General features: G+C 30.1%; 1 long non-coding RNA gene across 1 annotated transcript; it reads right to left on the reverse strand.

Moving 5' to 3' along the window:
* Positions 1-6,464: 6,464 nt before the first annotated feature.
* On the reverse strand, positions 6,465-9,978 carry LOC131173204 (uncharacterized). The gene is made up of 4 exons (XR_009143437.1): positions 9,432-9,978; positions 8,123-8,405; positions 7,929-7,982; positions 6,465-6,821 (listed from the first exon to the last, which is right to left on the reverse strand). It is a non-coding gene; the product is annotated as an uncharacterized LOC131173204 (long non-coding RNA).
* Between the last annotated feature and the right edge of the window lie 5,272 nt (positions 9,979-15,250).

Consider the following 15,250-nt stretch of genomic DNA (forward strand, 5'->3'; position numbering starts at 1 on the left):
AGTAGAGCCGGAATCAAATAGTACATAATTATTTCTTTCAGAAGTTAAGAACATACCGGCAACTACATCTGAAGTCTCTACTTCTTCCCCTCGATGCATGGCATTCCCTCTTTCTAATATATTCCTCTGCTTGGGTTGGTCCATTGTGCGAGGATTACCCGAAGTATTGTCTCTACTTCTGCCTTTGCCTCTACTGACTATTAATGAACCTCTAAAATCAGAACCTTGGACTGATTCCTCTGGTATAGTATGTGGCATAAATCGACATGCACTAGTAGAATCTCGGGCGAAATGTCCAATTCCACCACAATTGAAGCAGGGTCCAGTGACCCTATGGCAAATACCCCCGTGAAATTTTCCACAAACGTCACAGAGACGGGTAGGGTAGGAACTTCTGGTTCTTTGATGAATAGTTATTGATTGCTTTCACCCTGAAGATCCGCCTCTGTCATACTTAAGAGCTCGGGGTCCCTCAAAATCTTTTCTCTTTCTCAAATTACTACTCGAACTTTGATCGATAAGTTTCCCACTTTTCTCTTTTTCATGCTGCTCTTGAGGGGGTTGGGTTTGTACTTGGGCCTGGGCTGACAGATTATCAACCATTTGCTAAAAGAACATGGCCATCTGCTGGGTCGTTTGTGCAGTAATTTGTATAGGAGGGACTGGTGCAGTTGGACCTCTAACGCTCTGCGAAACTGGGGCCTCTCCTTGTACGTTAGCTGTATTAAACTGCTTTATCATTTTATCCCCCTTGTCCATATCTATTCACTGGATTTTTTTTTTCTATTTCCTGTACAACCAACACAAGGAGATTTCTCCCTGTTAGTTCATATTTATGATGTAAATGTACTATATGTATCAAACATTTGAGCAGTTGTACTTATAAAAAAATATTTCAAATTCACAGTTCAAAATTTACCTTAAAACCTTTACTCTGATACCACTAAAACATGTCACACCCTACTCCTCATAAAATGTAATATGCTCCCGTAGTACACCTAATGAATTACCGTACTTCACCTACTGGTAACCCATTAAATATACTACAAGAGATTTTGAAACAATTTTCGTTCATTTTTAAATTGGTGGGTAAAATTTTCTCAGATATTAAAAACCTTTATTTAAAGTCTAAACATAAATCAAATTTTTAGATATTTAAAAATCTCCACAATTTTTACAAAAATTTCGGCAGAGTGCCATCTGTATTTTAAGAAAACAGTTCTTCAAAACCTGAAAATAAAGACACTTCCAATATTTTTCTCAACAACTTCTTCAAATTTCACAATCAATCTCAACCAATTTCTCAAGTCTCAAAATTCAAACCATCCTCATTTCACAAATCAATACAAGCAATTCAATACACATTTTAAATTAAATCAAACATTGAAATATCTCATTAAGATAACAAAATGAATATTTACATTCATGGGAGTATAAAAAATTTAGTAGTGCAAACTATATAAATACATAAGATCTCAAGATAATATTACAATAATTTGTATTTAATTACAATCTAAATATATATATTACAAAAGAGTTGGTACAACTGCTCAGAGTAAATTTCATACATATAATTACAGAGTTACATCAAAAGCTAATGTACAAGGGTATACCTATGATATATCCGAATATAGTCTCACTATGTCTTTTCAGAAATCTTGCTCAACTGCTTTATTATTCCTTTCACCTGCGACAGCATACAAAGCTATCGCTGAGTGGTGAACTCAGTGGTGCACAAACTAATAAATTAAAACTTAATACAAATTATTCATAACAATTCATAATAAATAAAAATTTAAAATTTCTAAATTCTTCAAAATCCATAACATTCAAAAATTATTATTTTCATTCATGCAAATTTTTCATTTGAATAATATTTTGATCAATTAATAACTATTTATTTACATTTCTTTTAAATTTCTAAACAATACAAAAATATTTTGAATCACTAACAAATTATTCATTTCAATCACAATTTATCAATTTATGCATAATTTAAAAGGCGTTGCCAACAATTCACACAGTTGATCCCATGACCCAAAATTCAAATAGATGTCGTGTTGTACAACCATGACATTTCACATTCTCCCAATAACCGAGGCTAAAAGGGAGAAACAAAGACTAGCTAGTATATATGAGTACTCATTCAAATTCTTCCCCAACTGGCAAGCCAGAGAGGAAGTAACTCGCCCCATTTAGTGGAGGAGATATCTCGCTAGACAAGCTAATGAGAATTCACAAAAAATTTTGCCATGTCAACTGTGGTTTCAAATCATATTCAAAACAATTTCTATTTACAAAGTGTTTACAAATCATCAACATATTTAATCATCATAAATTCATGCTCAAGGTTGACAACACATCAAACTTAAAATTTACAATCCTCAAAACAATGCAATAAATCCTTAAATGCATAAGAAAATTTATATTCAAATTATATAATTTCATTCAATAAGTTAAAATTCTCAACACAGCAAAAATCATAAATCATACCATAAATTTATTTCAAATCAATTTGGAATTGAAAAATAACAAAAGAGTTAGTTGTGCACAAACCTTAAGCGAGTCGCCTCTTGGCCTTGACTTCATTCCTCGGGTTCTTTCCCGCTATTCTTTTCCACTGAAACACACAGTTTCACAGTATTTCAATATCATAACTTATTATAAATCCAAAATAAATTCAAATTCACTTATACCTAGCTCTAATATGCTAAACTTAATGTTCTTTAAATTTTGTGTTTTGGGGTTACTATTCACTATACTATTCAAGTTAGTTTATTGACTTTCTAAGGCTTAATAGGTATGAGAATTCCAACTTCACCCACATACCACATTTTGGTCACTAAATTTGTTGGTTTTGGTTGTTTTCTCAAATTCTATCTTTTAGGCAAATTTGTAAATTTTTAGTTTTGGTGTCCTAAATTGCACTGTTCCATTGGTCACTTTACTGTTAGAATTTGGCAAAACTTTCTTCATAGAAAATGTTCCTTATTATCTTAAGTTTATTCTCCTTTTTGAATCACTCCAATTGGAGTTTTTTAGCTCAAGTTATAGCCATTTGAACCATGGTTGCCGGATTGGACTTAACCTAGTTTTCTGGGCAAATTTTGGTTCTGGCAGTTTTAGGTCACTAACTTTGGGTGCCCAAATGACTTGGTTAATGGCATAATTTGGGTTTGTGTTCTTCATGAAAGTTTTAGGTCTATATCGCATCTTTCCACTGATAAAAGTTCAGGTCATTTAGACCTACCTAGCTCAAGTTATGGCCAAATGAACAAACACTATTCATTTGGTCAGTTTGTATAGGGCAGACTGAGATTTTCCAAGTTTGGTCGATTTGTTCACTAGGTTTTGGTCACTTTTTGGGCATAGTTTCTAAATGAAAATTGTGTCATTTAGTGTCTATTTTCATTCCCAATTGGTCTCATACCAATTGGACTTGTAAATTTTCATTTTTGGTCCCTCAAAGGGACCTTGGCAGCATGACCACATTAAATCCGAATTTGGTTTCAACTGCAACACTTTCAACACACTTTATTTGGTCACCATTGACCATTTCCCACTTCAAATTAGGTCCAAGATATTTTTTACCAATTTTTCACATTTTTGTCTCTAACTCTAAGTGTCCCAAAACCCTAACTTATTAAATTATTGCATTTAACCACATCTAAGCATACCAATCTCATTAGCACATCCATACAAGCTTGCCTACCATATTAAATTCAATCAAAATTCAAACATATCCATAGTAACCCTAGCTGGCCGAAATTCAGTTTGGTCCCTCAACAATGTTTTTCTTTTATATAAAGTTTATTTACAAGTTCAACAAGTTAAAAATGTAATAATCAAACTAAAATTGTCAAGTTTGCTTACTAACCTTTCTTAGAACTTCAAATCCTCCAAATCTCTATCCTTTGTTCTTATTTCCTCTTTCAATCGTCTTCTTAGGTTGAGATAACAAGCTCTAATGAGGTTTTTATGGAAGCTATTAAGGTTTAGTGAAGAGATTTAAGCTTGAGTGCAAGCTTTAATGGAAGACAACCATGGAGAGGGAGAGAGAGTGAGGGAGGCACATATGAGGAAGATGAAGGCTTTTATGTTTTTTTTTTCTTATCTTTTCTTTTATGAATTTTTAACTTATGGAAGACCAAAATATCTAAATAATTAAATTTATTAATTATAGGATTTATGGCATCATGCATGATGTCATGCATGATGTCATCTTCCTTCACTTTTTCATTTTCTCTTCTTTTTTTTATTTATTTTTCTATTAGTTCTTTAATTTAATTCCCAACTCTGAAATTTTCTTTTCTCCGATTTTATTTGACAGTTAAGTCAGGAGTCAGCTCTCGGGGTCAATTGACCAAATTGCCCCTCGCTGGTTCAACCCGGTTTGTAAATAATTCAATATTTCTTCTGGATCCCTAACCTAATTATTTGACTGACTTAATAATTCTTTTTCGTGATTTTTTCTTTTCCACTGTGTTTGTAATAGTCCTAAGGACCGCAGCGTCATATTTTACGATTCGAAATTTGAGTTTAAATCGACTTCGCAGTAGTTCCCGAGAAGGTCACCCATCGCTGTGACTCTCGACTCATTTAACTTCTTATGTTCTGTTTTTCTTATTTATACTTAACTAATTGAAAATTACTAATTTTTTGTGTTTATGGTTTATCTAGTTGTCTTAGATGTAGTTCTAATCCCCTCAGTTGTCCGGACCGACACCGATCACCGGAATAATGAAATATAACAGGCTATGCAAATAGGGGTGTTACAGGTATTTACTTATATCCTTGTAAACTATTTTAATGTAAATAGTTTAGTATCATATGTGTTAATGTAAAATTGAGCAATTGTACGTTAAGTTGTAATAATATTATTTTTTATTTTTCTTTTGTAAAATAAGATTTGTGTATGTAAATTTAATTTAATACAATGTTTATGAGTTATCGAATTGTTTTGAAAAATTTTTAAGTTGTGAAATTTGAGTTGAAATTTGGTTGAATTATACTGATTTGAGGATATATTGGAGGTTGGGGTTGAGAAATGAAATAAACTATTTGGAAGTGTTTTTCACAGGTTTTGAAGAACTGTTTTTCTCAAATATAGACGGCACTCTGCCGAAAATTTTTCAAAATTTACGTAAAATAAAAATGTACAAAAATTTTAACTAGTTATTAAACTTTAAGTAAATTTTTTTAATACCTGCTGTAAAAGCTCACCATTTTAAAAAAGTAAGAAAATTATTTTAAAATCCCTTGTAGTATATTTAATGGGTTACCGATAGGTGAAGTATGGTAATTCATTAGATGTACTACGGGATCATGTTACATCTTATGAAGGGGTAGAGTGTGCCAAAAACCATCTATATTCAGATAAAAAAATAGTTTGAATAGGTCCCTATACATTAGAATGAATAGTCTTAAAAGGGACCAAACTTCTATTATCTATTGAAGGATAAGATTTTTTTGTGAGTTTAACAAATTCACAAGCATCACAAACTAGTAAATCTGAGTTGCAACTTCTAAACAAATTAGGATATAACCTTTTTAAAATAGTAAGAAATGGATGTCTTAATCTCCTATGCAACTAGATAATCTCCTCGTTAGCACTTATAAATTATCCTAACAAAGCCTGGTTTGCTTCGAGCTTTGAGGAACTACAACTGTTATCTAGAAAATACAGACTATCTCGCAATCTAATACTACTAATCAGTTTCCTTGTTTTCAAATCTTGTTATATGTAATGAGTGGGGGAAGAAAAATTCAATTTTCACTACAAGAAAAACCGAATTTGAAATTGAAAAATCGATTTCAAATCAATGAAAGTTGATTTCTGATTACAATTAGAAACCGATTTAAAACTGAAAAAATTTAATTTACAATCTGCTCATTTCTAAATAAATTTAAAATGGAATATGACATCCATTTCAAATTTTGAAACCGATTTTTCTATTTCAAAATTAGATATCAAATTAAGTCCGTTTCTAAACCTATTTCAAGTTAAAAACTAATTTCTATTAACTTGAAATGGATTTTCGTTTCCAATCGATTTCTAACTTATAAAATGAAAAAGATAAAAATGAAATACTTTTTGAAACTGAAATACATTAAACATAATGAAATAAAAATAAATTCATTTCTATTTTGAAACCAAATGCTTTATCACTTCGAATTAGAAACAAAAATTTCGTTTCTAATTCATTTCAAATTACTATAAAAAATTTTATTATTTTTATTTTTTTAATATTTTATTTCCTGTATTTAAGCATATAATACATTTTTAATTTTAAATGTTCAATATCACAGTATTTACAATATCAGACTATCAATCAAATATCAATCAATATTATATATAAATATCATAATAAAGAGTTGTAACAATAATATACTATATGGAAAAAAAATAGAATTTCATAAGAATAAAATAATAAGCTAATTGTCATTAACAATGTCATCACCACCATCGATATCTCTAGCATCATCCTAATGAGTAGCATTAAAAGCTCTAGATGTGTATTGTGTACCCTGCTTCATTTGTGCCATCATGTTCTACATCATTTGTGGCATACACTCCTCCAACATCTGCAAACATTGTTGATCTCTTTCCTCCATTGCAGCTAAACTTTCCTTTAGCGTCGCAATAATCTGGTGTAATTGTTGAATCTCTTCCTCTATTACCTCCGACTAAGCGCAATGGGATGCAATAGAAAATGATCATTGCGATGAGCCGAGGTAGAAAACTGACCGGTAATGCTTCCCTTGTACTCACAGAGTATGCAAGTATTCTTCATTGAGACTTCAACATTCAAGAACTTACTCTTCATTTTAGAACAAATTTATGGCATCAGGATTAAAGCTAAGTCCATCAAAGAACAAACACATAACAAAATATGGGCATTAGTGAATTATAAAGAACTATACATAGCATGCAAAATAATTGTTGCAATAATTGCCAACAAGTAGGGAAACAGACATTACCATTAAAAAAAAAAAAAGAGGCTCATATTCTTACATTTAAATATCCATCAAACTTCAAGTAGCAAATTATTTTTAATTGTAATCACATGCAAAATTGTAAAGATAATCAGCTTGTAAAAGACATATAATATCAAATCATATTAAGAACATTCATATAGTGGGAATCTAGAGAGCAAATAAAATGAGTCAAGTGTAACTGCACATTTATTGGCAAGCAGATAGATACATATTTGTAGGTTTTTCCACATCATTAAGTTGACACATCTATCAGTTCCAAAGTGAACTAGATAAGCCATTTTAAAAACATTTTCAAGAAAATTATATCCCCAATTTGATGTTTAAGGTTATAGGAGATCAACAAGTACTTACTAAACTATTGCAGGAAAATCTACCCAAGAACTAATCACATCAAAAATTTCAAAGCCAAAATAATTTTCAAGGCATTCTTTAAATTTCAACAACAATTTCAGTGAAAGTAAAAGTCAAAATTAAGGAAAATTGCTACATTATATTGAACTATTTAACAAAAATAGAAGAGGAAATTAGAAAAAAAAAAGGATAGTAGAAAATAATAAAAATAAGAAGTAACCAAGTTTATAGATTCACACGACTTAAATCTACCAAATTTTATTATTATAATATCTTGTATTTTTTTTATTATTTTTATGCAGTTGGTGGTGTAATGTTAATTGTTATTATTTTTTTTTTTCCATGATGAAGTTATAATTTCCAAATCAACTTCTGATTATAAATTATTTTGAGCCTATAAATTATTTTGAGATTTATTTCTTAATTACTATTATTATAATATCGTCAAGATGGCAGAATGATAAACCAATGCCAATTAATTTCAAATTCCAATCAATCACAGACTACGAATCAAAACCCAAATTACAAAATCCTGTAGCATAATTCAATATTCTATGATGTTGTACCTCTGGAAGTACCTGAAATAGCTCACATAGGAAGTGTTTGGGTGTCTTCCGGCTTTATATGTCAAGCTACAAGAAGTAGGCATTAAGGACAAGTAATCAATGTGACCTTACATACCAATAACTATTCATACATGATCATAAAAGTGCAAGGAAAAATAGAAAATAATCTCAATACGCATGGTAAAATCAAAATACTTAAACAATACCAGGTTCAATAGCCTTGGTGAGTTCCTCAGCATGTTCAACTTCCCTTAAAAACTCCCTCTCATTCTGAGTGGAGATTTTCTCTGGCCTAACATCAGAATTGTCTTCTGTGTTAGGAGTCCCATGTTTCTTGCTGCTGCTTCTCCTTAACCTTGTGCTCTCTTGGCTTGAACTTCCTTCAATAGCTGAGGCAACTTGAGCGTGGCAAATTCGAAGTGCTTGCTTCCAAATTGCAAGAATAACAAGTTGTATCGAGAATGCTTCCAGTTGCCTACCTCCCTCCACCTGATCCAAGAACAATGACAACGTATTGATTTGAGAACAGATACATAATCAATAAGAAAAACTTGTAGGCTGGCAGCAAAGAAAATTCACTTACTGTAAACTATAAAAGTAGAGGATATCATTACAATCTTTAGAGTTTTTAATTTAATTAGTTTATTTTATTTTTATTCAAAAAAATATAGTACGTTTTATTTTATCGAAGCTTCGCAGCTTATTTGGTCATTAATATAATTTATTGAATCTAAGTTAACTTATTCCTTTATTTTAGCATCCAGCCATAGAAATTCCATTAAAGAACCTAAAATTTATATATGTAATATTTAACCCAAACTACCTAAAGGATCATCAGACCCAAGTGCCTAACTAGAGATTTAAGTAGAGATGCAGTAAGAGCAAACTAATTCACCAAACATCAAAGCAAGCCCATGAAATGTGTACTAAATATAGTTATCAAGTCTAAAGCATTATCCCCTAGGACTAAAACATCAATGAAATGTATTAAAGTCTTATATCTTTCAAGAAATGTATTGCCTTGGTGGTGACAAAATTCACCCTAAAAACTTGCATTTCCTTAGTTTGACCAGATTTGCACACATGATGAACATGTGCAAGGAATGCATCATGCCCTCAAGGAATTCTCTCTAAAAAATTTTTTGTCTAAACTTGAATACAAAATAAAACATAAAAGAAACTTGAGTTGATAATAGATCATGTGTAGATAAATTTGTTGCCAGTAATCAATACCTGACTCGGAATTTCATTACGTTTTACAGCATTGTGAGTATCAAACATATATATCATATCTTCTCTGTCAACATCAATGGTGTCCAGTAAATTGTAATCCAGTACCAAAACAATTTCACTTAAAGATGGGTTTTGACAAACCTTTGGCATTCCTAAATGCAAATAATCCTGCCCTCTAGTCAGATGAGCATAAATCAAACACATAGAAAATGGAAGCAAATGAAAAAGGCTGTTGATTTTCAATTTTACGAGTTAAAGTGTAATTAGGTTTTGCATAGCTACCTTAGATGTGAAAGCAGGGCAAATAACGGATCGTTGAATGGCCGATTGAGGAGCAGAGAGGGGATCAGATCTCAGAACCCTATTAACTAGAGGTAAACCTGATCTGAGAAGCCAGCCATTGCCAAGAGTTTTGTTGTTCTGCTATTCTATGCTTTTCAAGCTTTGAAACAATGAGAGATTAGTAGAAAGAGATTAAATTCTCGAGGGTTATGGAGATTACTTGGGAGATAGCGACAAACTAGTGAACCGAGTATGCTGGTGCTGTGATACTCTTGATGCGTTGTTGCTGGTGGTGCCGAGAAGTGGAAACAGCGAAGAACAAATGGGTTCAGTGGGATTGAGATGATAGGCGAGATCATCTTTGAAAGAGTGGGCTACATGAGAGTGCAAACGATATGAATTTGGTAGAGAAATGCATGACCCTTGCTGACGGAAACGAGGAGCTGAAGTCATGTTGAGCTACGTGAGGGAGTGGCGTTGGGATGGAGACGCTGATGGAGTCTGTGATGGTGAGGGAGCTGCTGCATGGCGCCGATGGAGAGAAAGATTGTGGTGGAGAGGGAGTTTTAATTTTGCCTAAAAATATTGGCAATAGGTTTTTATTTTTAAAGAAAAAATGTGAATTTTATTTTTTTTAGAGAAGTTATTTTTATTAATATTATTAATAAAAGATTAAATATAATAAATTTTGAATTAAATTTTGAGTTAGAGAATTAAATATTAATAACAAAATATTAAAATATACAGAGAATTATTAAATTAAAAATATTTATAAATAGAAAAATAAGTAGTTAATTAAATTAGTAATTAATAAATTAAAACATAGCAACGCGATAAAAAAGCATTAGTAATATTTTAGCACATGATAACAGAGGAAGGACGCAGCTGGGTAAGTTATAGCGAGGTGAGCTGGGGCTTGATCAAATGAGGGAGAAATTAATGCTGCTGTGACTTACACACATCACAAAGGGAGAAGGCAGAACTGATGTCGCGTAGGCGTGTGAGGGAGCTATCGAGTCGAAGAACTAACGAAATGGGTCTATGTGGGTATGTGGCTATGTGCCACTACCATGCAGTAGTCAGTGATGCTGGGATTTTAAAATGTGAGAGAGTGAAATGGGTCTGTACAGAGAAGGTAAAGTTGGTCTACAAGAATGAGTCTTCGAAGGGGATATCTGTGAAACCGAGTTTTAAAAAGAGGCGAGGTTAAGATAACCTAAGTGGAGCGAGAATAAATTAGTATGGAGGCAATTTTGCTTTTTTTTAAAACAATAAAAGCTATTTTTTTTTAAGAAAATTGAGAATTTAATTTAATAATATTAATAATATCTTTATTAATATTTCTGAGAGATTAATTTTCATTAGAATTAATAATATAATATTAAAATATTAAATTTCAAATTAAATATGGAGTTACACAAATAAAAAAAATATTAAAATCAAAATATTTATAAATATATATAAAAAAGTTAAGGTTGAAATGAGCTTTTTTTTTTTTTTAATTTCTTATGGTGATGGGTCTAAAAAGAGCTTCTAATTTGTGTGAAAATTCTGGCACATGATTATAGTGCTAAAATTAAGATTTCACTTTCTTTTTTTTAAATTATTAATATTTTTATTATTTTAATTCAAAACTACGTAGCTTTGATTGAAACTAAGTATTTTTGTAGTTATAATGTGGATTTTATTCAATTAACAATTATAATTTTAATTTTTCTTTTATTTTGATTAATTGTATTCAAATTAATTATATAGCCAATTTTATATTATTAATTAATTTATATGTTAAGATATATAAAAATTAGAAACCAACCGAAATCGATTTTCAATTTGACCTTAAATTTAATAAGTAAAATACTTTAACTTTTAAAACTGAAAATAATCGGTTTCTAAATATAAGGAATTAGAAATCGACAGGAATTGGTTTCTAATTTGGCCTTAATTTTAATAAGTAAATTATCTTAACTTTTGAATAGTGCGCATAAACAGTATCCAATAAACAATGCAGGTGAACAGTGCCCCTATGAATAGTATGAGTGAATAATGCGTATGAACAGCACTAAAGCCTAGCCTAATGAATTGAAAGCTATGATACCATATTGAAGCTAATGTACTTGAGAGAAATCTCCGTGTTTTTCATATATAAAATTCTTTATATATGCTTCTATTTTATACAAGTAATTTATCCTAACAAGGAAACTAAGATAAATAGGAAATAATAATACAATAGGAATGAATAATTAAATAAGATCCTAATAATCTGCTACGACAACAAATAAGGGATTCTAGTAGATTCTCATAGAAGAGACATGATGCACGCGAACATCTTATTGAGACTTAGGCTGGGTTGTTTATTGTTTAATACTTAAGTTGCATTTGGTTAAGCATGTCATCCTTTCCTTGATTCCTTCTATGTGAAACAAAAAGATTTAAATCGGATCGAATCAATATTAGTTGGTATAGTTTGGTTTTGTTTAGAACCAAACTAACTGATTGCATACCCCTGTAAATAAATACAAGCCCAATTAAAGAAGCCCAAAAGACTTCCTAGGCACAAATGGAGCAAGATGGACCTGAAAGTGGATTAACCCTAAAATCAAAAGCTCAAGATGGACTTAAAGGTCTCTTGAATGAGGTTATTAGGCCTTAAAGGCTTGTAATAGTTATAGGATTTTTAAGAGGTCTATAAAGGCAATTTTAACTTTAATTCTCTTTTCTCCTCCCCTTTTTTTGTTGCAGGTTTATTTAATTTACTTTGAATTTCTAATTATTTAATCATGTTTAAGTGGATTTAATTGGACTTAGTAAAGACTCATACAGGGAAACTTAATAATTAATGTTATAAATACATAATCTAGAAAATAAGGCATGTTTCGAAACACCCCTTTTATCGGGTAAATGAAAAACACTTAAAGATCTTTACTTGGTTCTTTATGTGATCCAACATGTTCAATAACATGTAAATAGATATTGTATGTAATTAATTTAGTTTAATTCATATGCTAGGGCAAGATGGTAAGCTTGGTAACACTACATAACTTAGAAAGAAGACATGTTTAGGTTATGTTATGCTTGTGCCCTATATGATTGAATGAATAAAATGTGTGTTTAACTAATGGTTTGAATATTGTTTAATCAATGAATTAATAAAAGAAATAATAAGACAAGATTTAAAACCATTAGTAGAGGCTAAAACTTGTTCTAAGGTAAGTCTAAATGGAGAGGGTACTTAACACCTTCACTTTCTCGTACTCACTATCTCGAACCTTGGCCATTTGGCTCATGGTAAAAGAAGAGTAATTGACCTTTACAAGTAGTAAGTTGCCATCCACATCCTTTTTATGAATTTGTGTCAGTTATTATTAGGATAGCGACTCCTCTCCTTCGTCTTTGTGACGTTTATATTCAAGTGTCATGGTAGTATTATGAAAAGACAATGCTAAACTAATTAAGAGCCAATTTTTAATTTCCTATATAAACTGTAGATGGTTTGTTTGGGTTCTTTACTGCAAAGAGCCAATTTTTAATTTATCTATACATATAAAGTAGATAAATTTTTCTATGGTGTTGCCATGTGAACATATTTTTAAATAGTTTTGCCACGTGGCACTTACCATATAGAGATTGATATGTTTTACGATTGTAGTGGTTATAACCTTTTATGCTAAGTATTTAATTCTCATTTTATTTTTATTGTTATCTCAATTTCCATATTTAGTTAATTGTAAAATTTTTTAAATTTACTTTTTAATGTTTCTTAAATTTATGTACATTTCATTTAATTATATCTTAAAATCAATTTAAAAAAAAAATTAAAATCTATCTATATATACGAAGCAGATAGATTTTTCTATATGTTGCCATGTGGACAATTTTTTTTTTTGTGTTTCCACGTGTTACTTATCAAATAAAGATTGTTATGCTTTATAATTATTGTGGTTATTATCTTTTATGCTGAATATTTAATTCTCATTTATTTTCTTTTCTTTTTATATATCTTTATTATTGCCATTATTATATCAATTTTCATGTTTATTTAGTTAATGTTTTATTAATTGTTAAATCTATATATTATATATATAAAGTAAAGAAGTATTCACAAGAAAATGACATATGACACTTTTTTTCAAAAAGTTTGCCACATATCACCTTTCATAAATACTCTCCTTTATACTAATTACTAATTTCTTATGCATGTGTGTTGCATGTGCATCATGTAATTTTAACTCTTAATTATTTTATTTATAATTATATAAATATTAAATTATAAGTTATAATATATTATAATTTTCTAATTTAAGTTTACTTGTTTTCAAGTTATATAATAATAATAATAATAATAATAATAATAATAATAATAATAATTTTATGGCTTAATATCCATAATTTTATATAGGATGAATTATCTTGAGAATCTTAAGATTTGCCATCATTCATTACTTTGTCCTTGTATATTAATAATTGCATTAAAAGTTTTCTAATTTTTTATTTTGTTTATTAGATAGTCTTTTTTATCGAAAAAAATTAAAATTTTTTACCAATAGTCTATTATGAAAAGACTACATTGTGCTTATTTCAATACTTTACCTTCCCTATCACTTTTCTAGTTTATCATCTCTATGCGCTTTGTCCTTTCTCTCTCATGTCTTTGACCTCTTCCTCCTTTTTGCAAACTCTCATCCTCTACCTTCGAGGCTATAATTTATCTTTCTAACTATTCATTCACCATTGCTTCTATCACTATCTTTGCTAAGCTCAAGTTTTCTGGTGCCAATAAATGTTTTTCTGTACTTTTCCATTAATTTCTCTTGTAAATACTAATATGAGTGAGTAGAATCATTGGATTTCAGAGTTAGAAAATATATTTTAGATTAATTTATGGATTTGGACTTTTTATTTCCATAGTTTATATAAATATGAGTTTTGATTCTTTCCTTGTGTGCTTAATTTACTTGCCTAATGTTGGTACGCATTGGGTATTGTGTTAATATTTGATTGAAAGACCGAAAGGTGAAGATCATTGATAGATAATCAAGGATTAGAACTTAAAATTACCTAGATTTAAAAATAAACTAGGATTTTAAGAGGATTTATTGATTGATTACAAAACTTAATGGGTTTTAAGTTAATTAAATATCGTACGAAAGTAGGTTTGGTTTTCTTAAAATACACTTTGATTTGCTTGAAAAAGATATCAAAGGAATCAATGATCAATCACCTTCAAACTCTATTTTTCCTCAAAATTGGAATAATCAAGACAAATCCCAATTAATTTATACATAAACCCCCAACTTTGGAATTATTTTTATCATAATTAGATTTTGATTTAAATTACCCATTATTAATTTAGTTCAATTGCATCTAGATTTAGAATTTATTTACTTGCTCTTTACCCATTTTAATTGGATTTATCAATTTACTTTGCTCATGTACATTTACCATTTATTCATCAATCATTAGCTCAAATAATCACTTCATTCATAGTTTAGTACTCAAACGGCAAATCCTCGTGGGAACGATACTTGACTTATCACTTTGTTACTTGATACGACCCGTGTACTTACGGATTCATACACCAAGTTTTTGGCGCCGTTGCCGGGGATTTGATTTTTGTTTGATATTGAACGATTGTTTGTTTGGTTAATGTGGGTATTTTATTTTTATTTTAATTTTCAATTTCTCTTACTATTTTGCTTTGAGAATTTGATTATTTTGTTTTTCAGGTACTTTTATTTTATGAGAAGGACAAAAGTGAAAAAATTAATTTATTCTTTGATCTAGAAATAGAAAAGACAGTAAGAGCTTTAAGAGTAGAAGCT

Source organism: Hevea brasiliensis, chromosome 14, assembly GCF_030052815.1.
Source record: "Hevea brasiliensis isolate MT/VB/25A 57/8 chromosome 14, ASM3005281v1, whole genome shotgun sequence".
Lineage (NCBI taxonomy): Eukaryota > Viridiplantae > Streptophyta > Magnoliopsida > Malpighiales > Euphorbiaceae > Hevea > Hevea brasiliensis.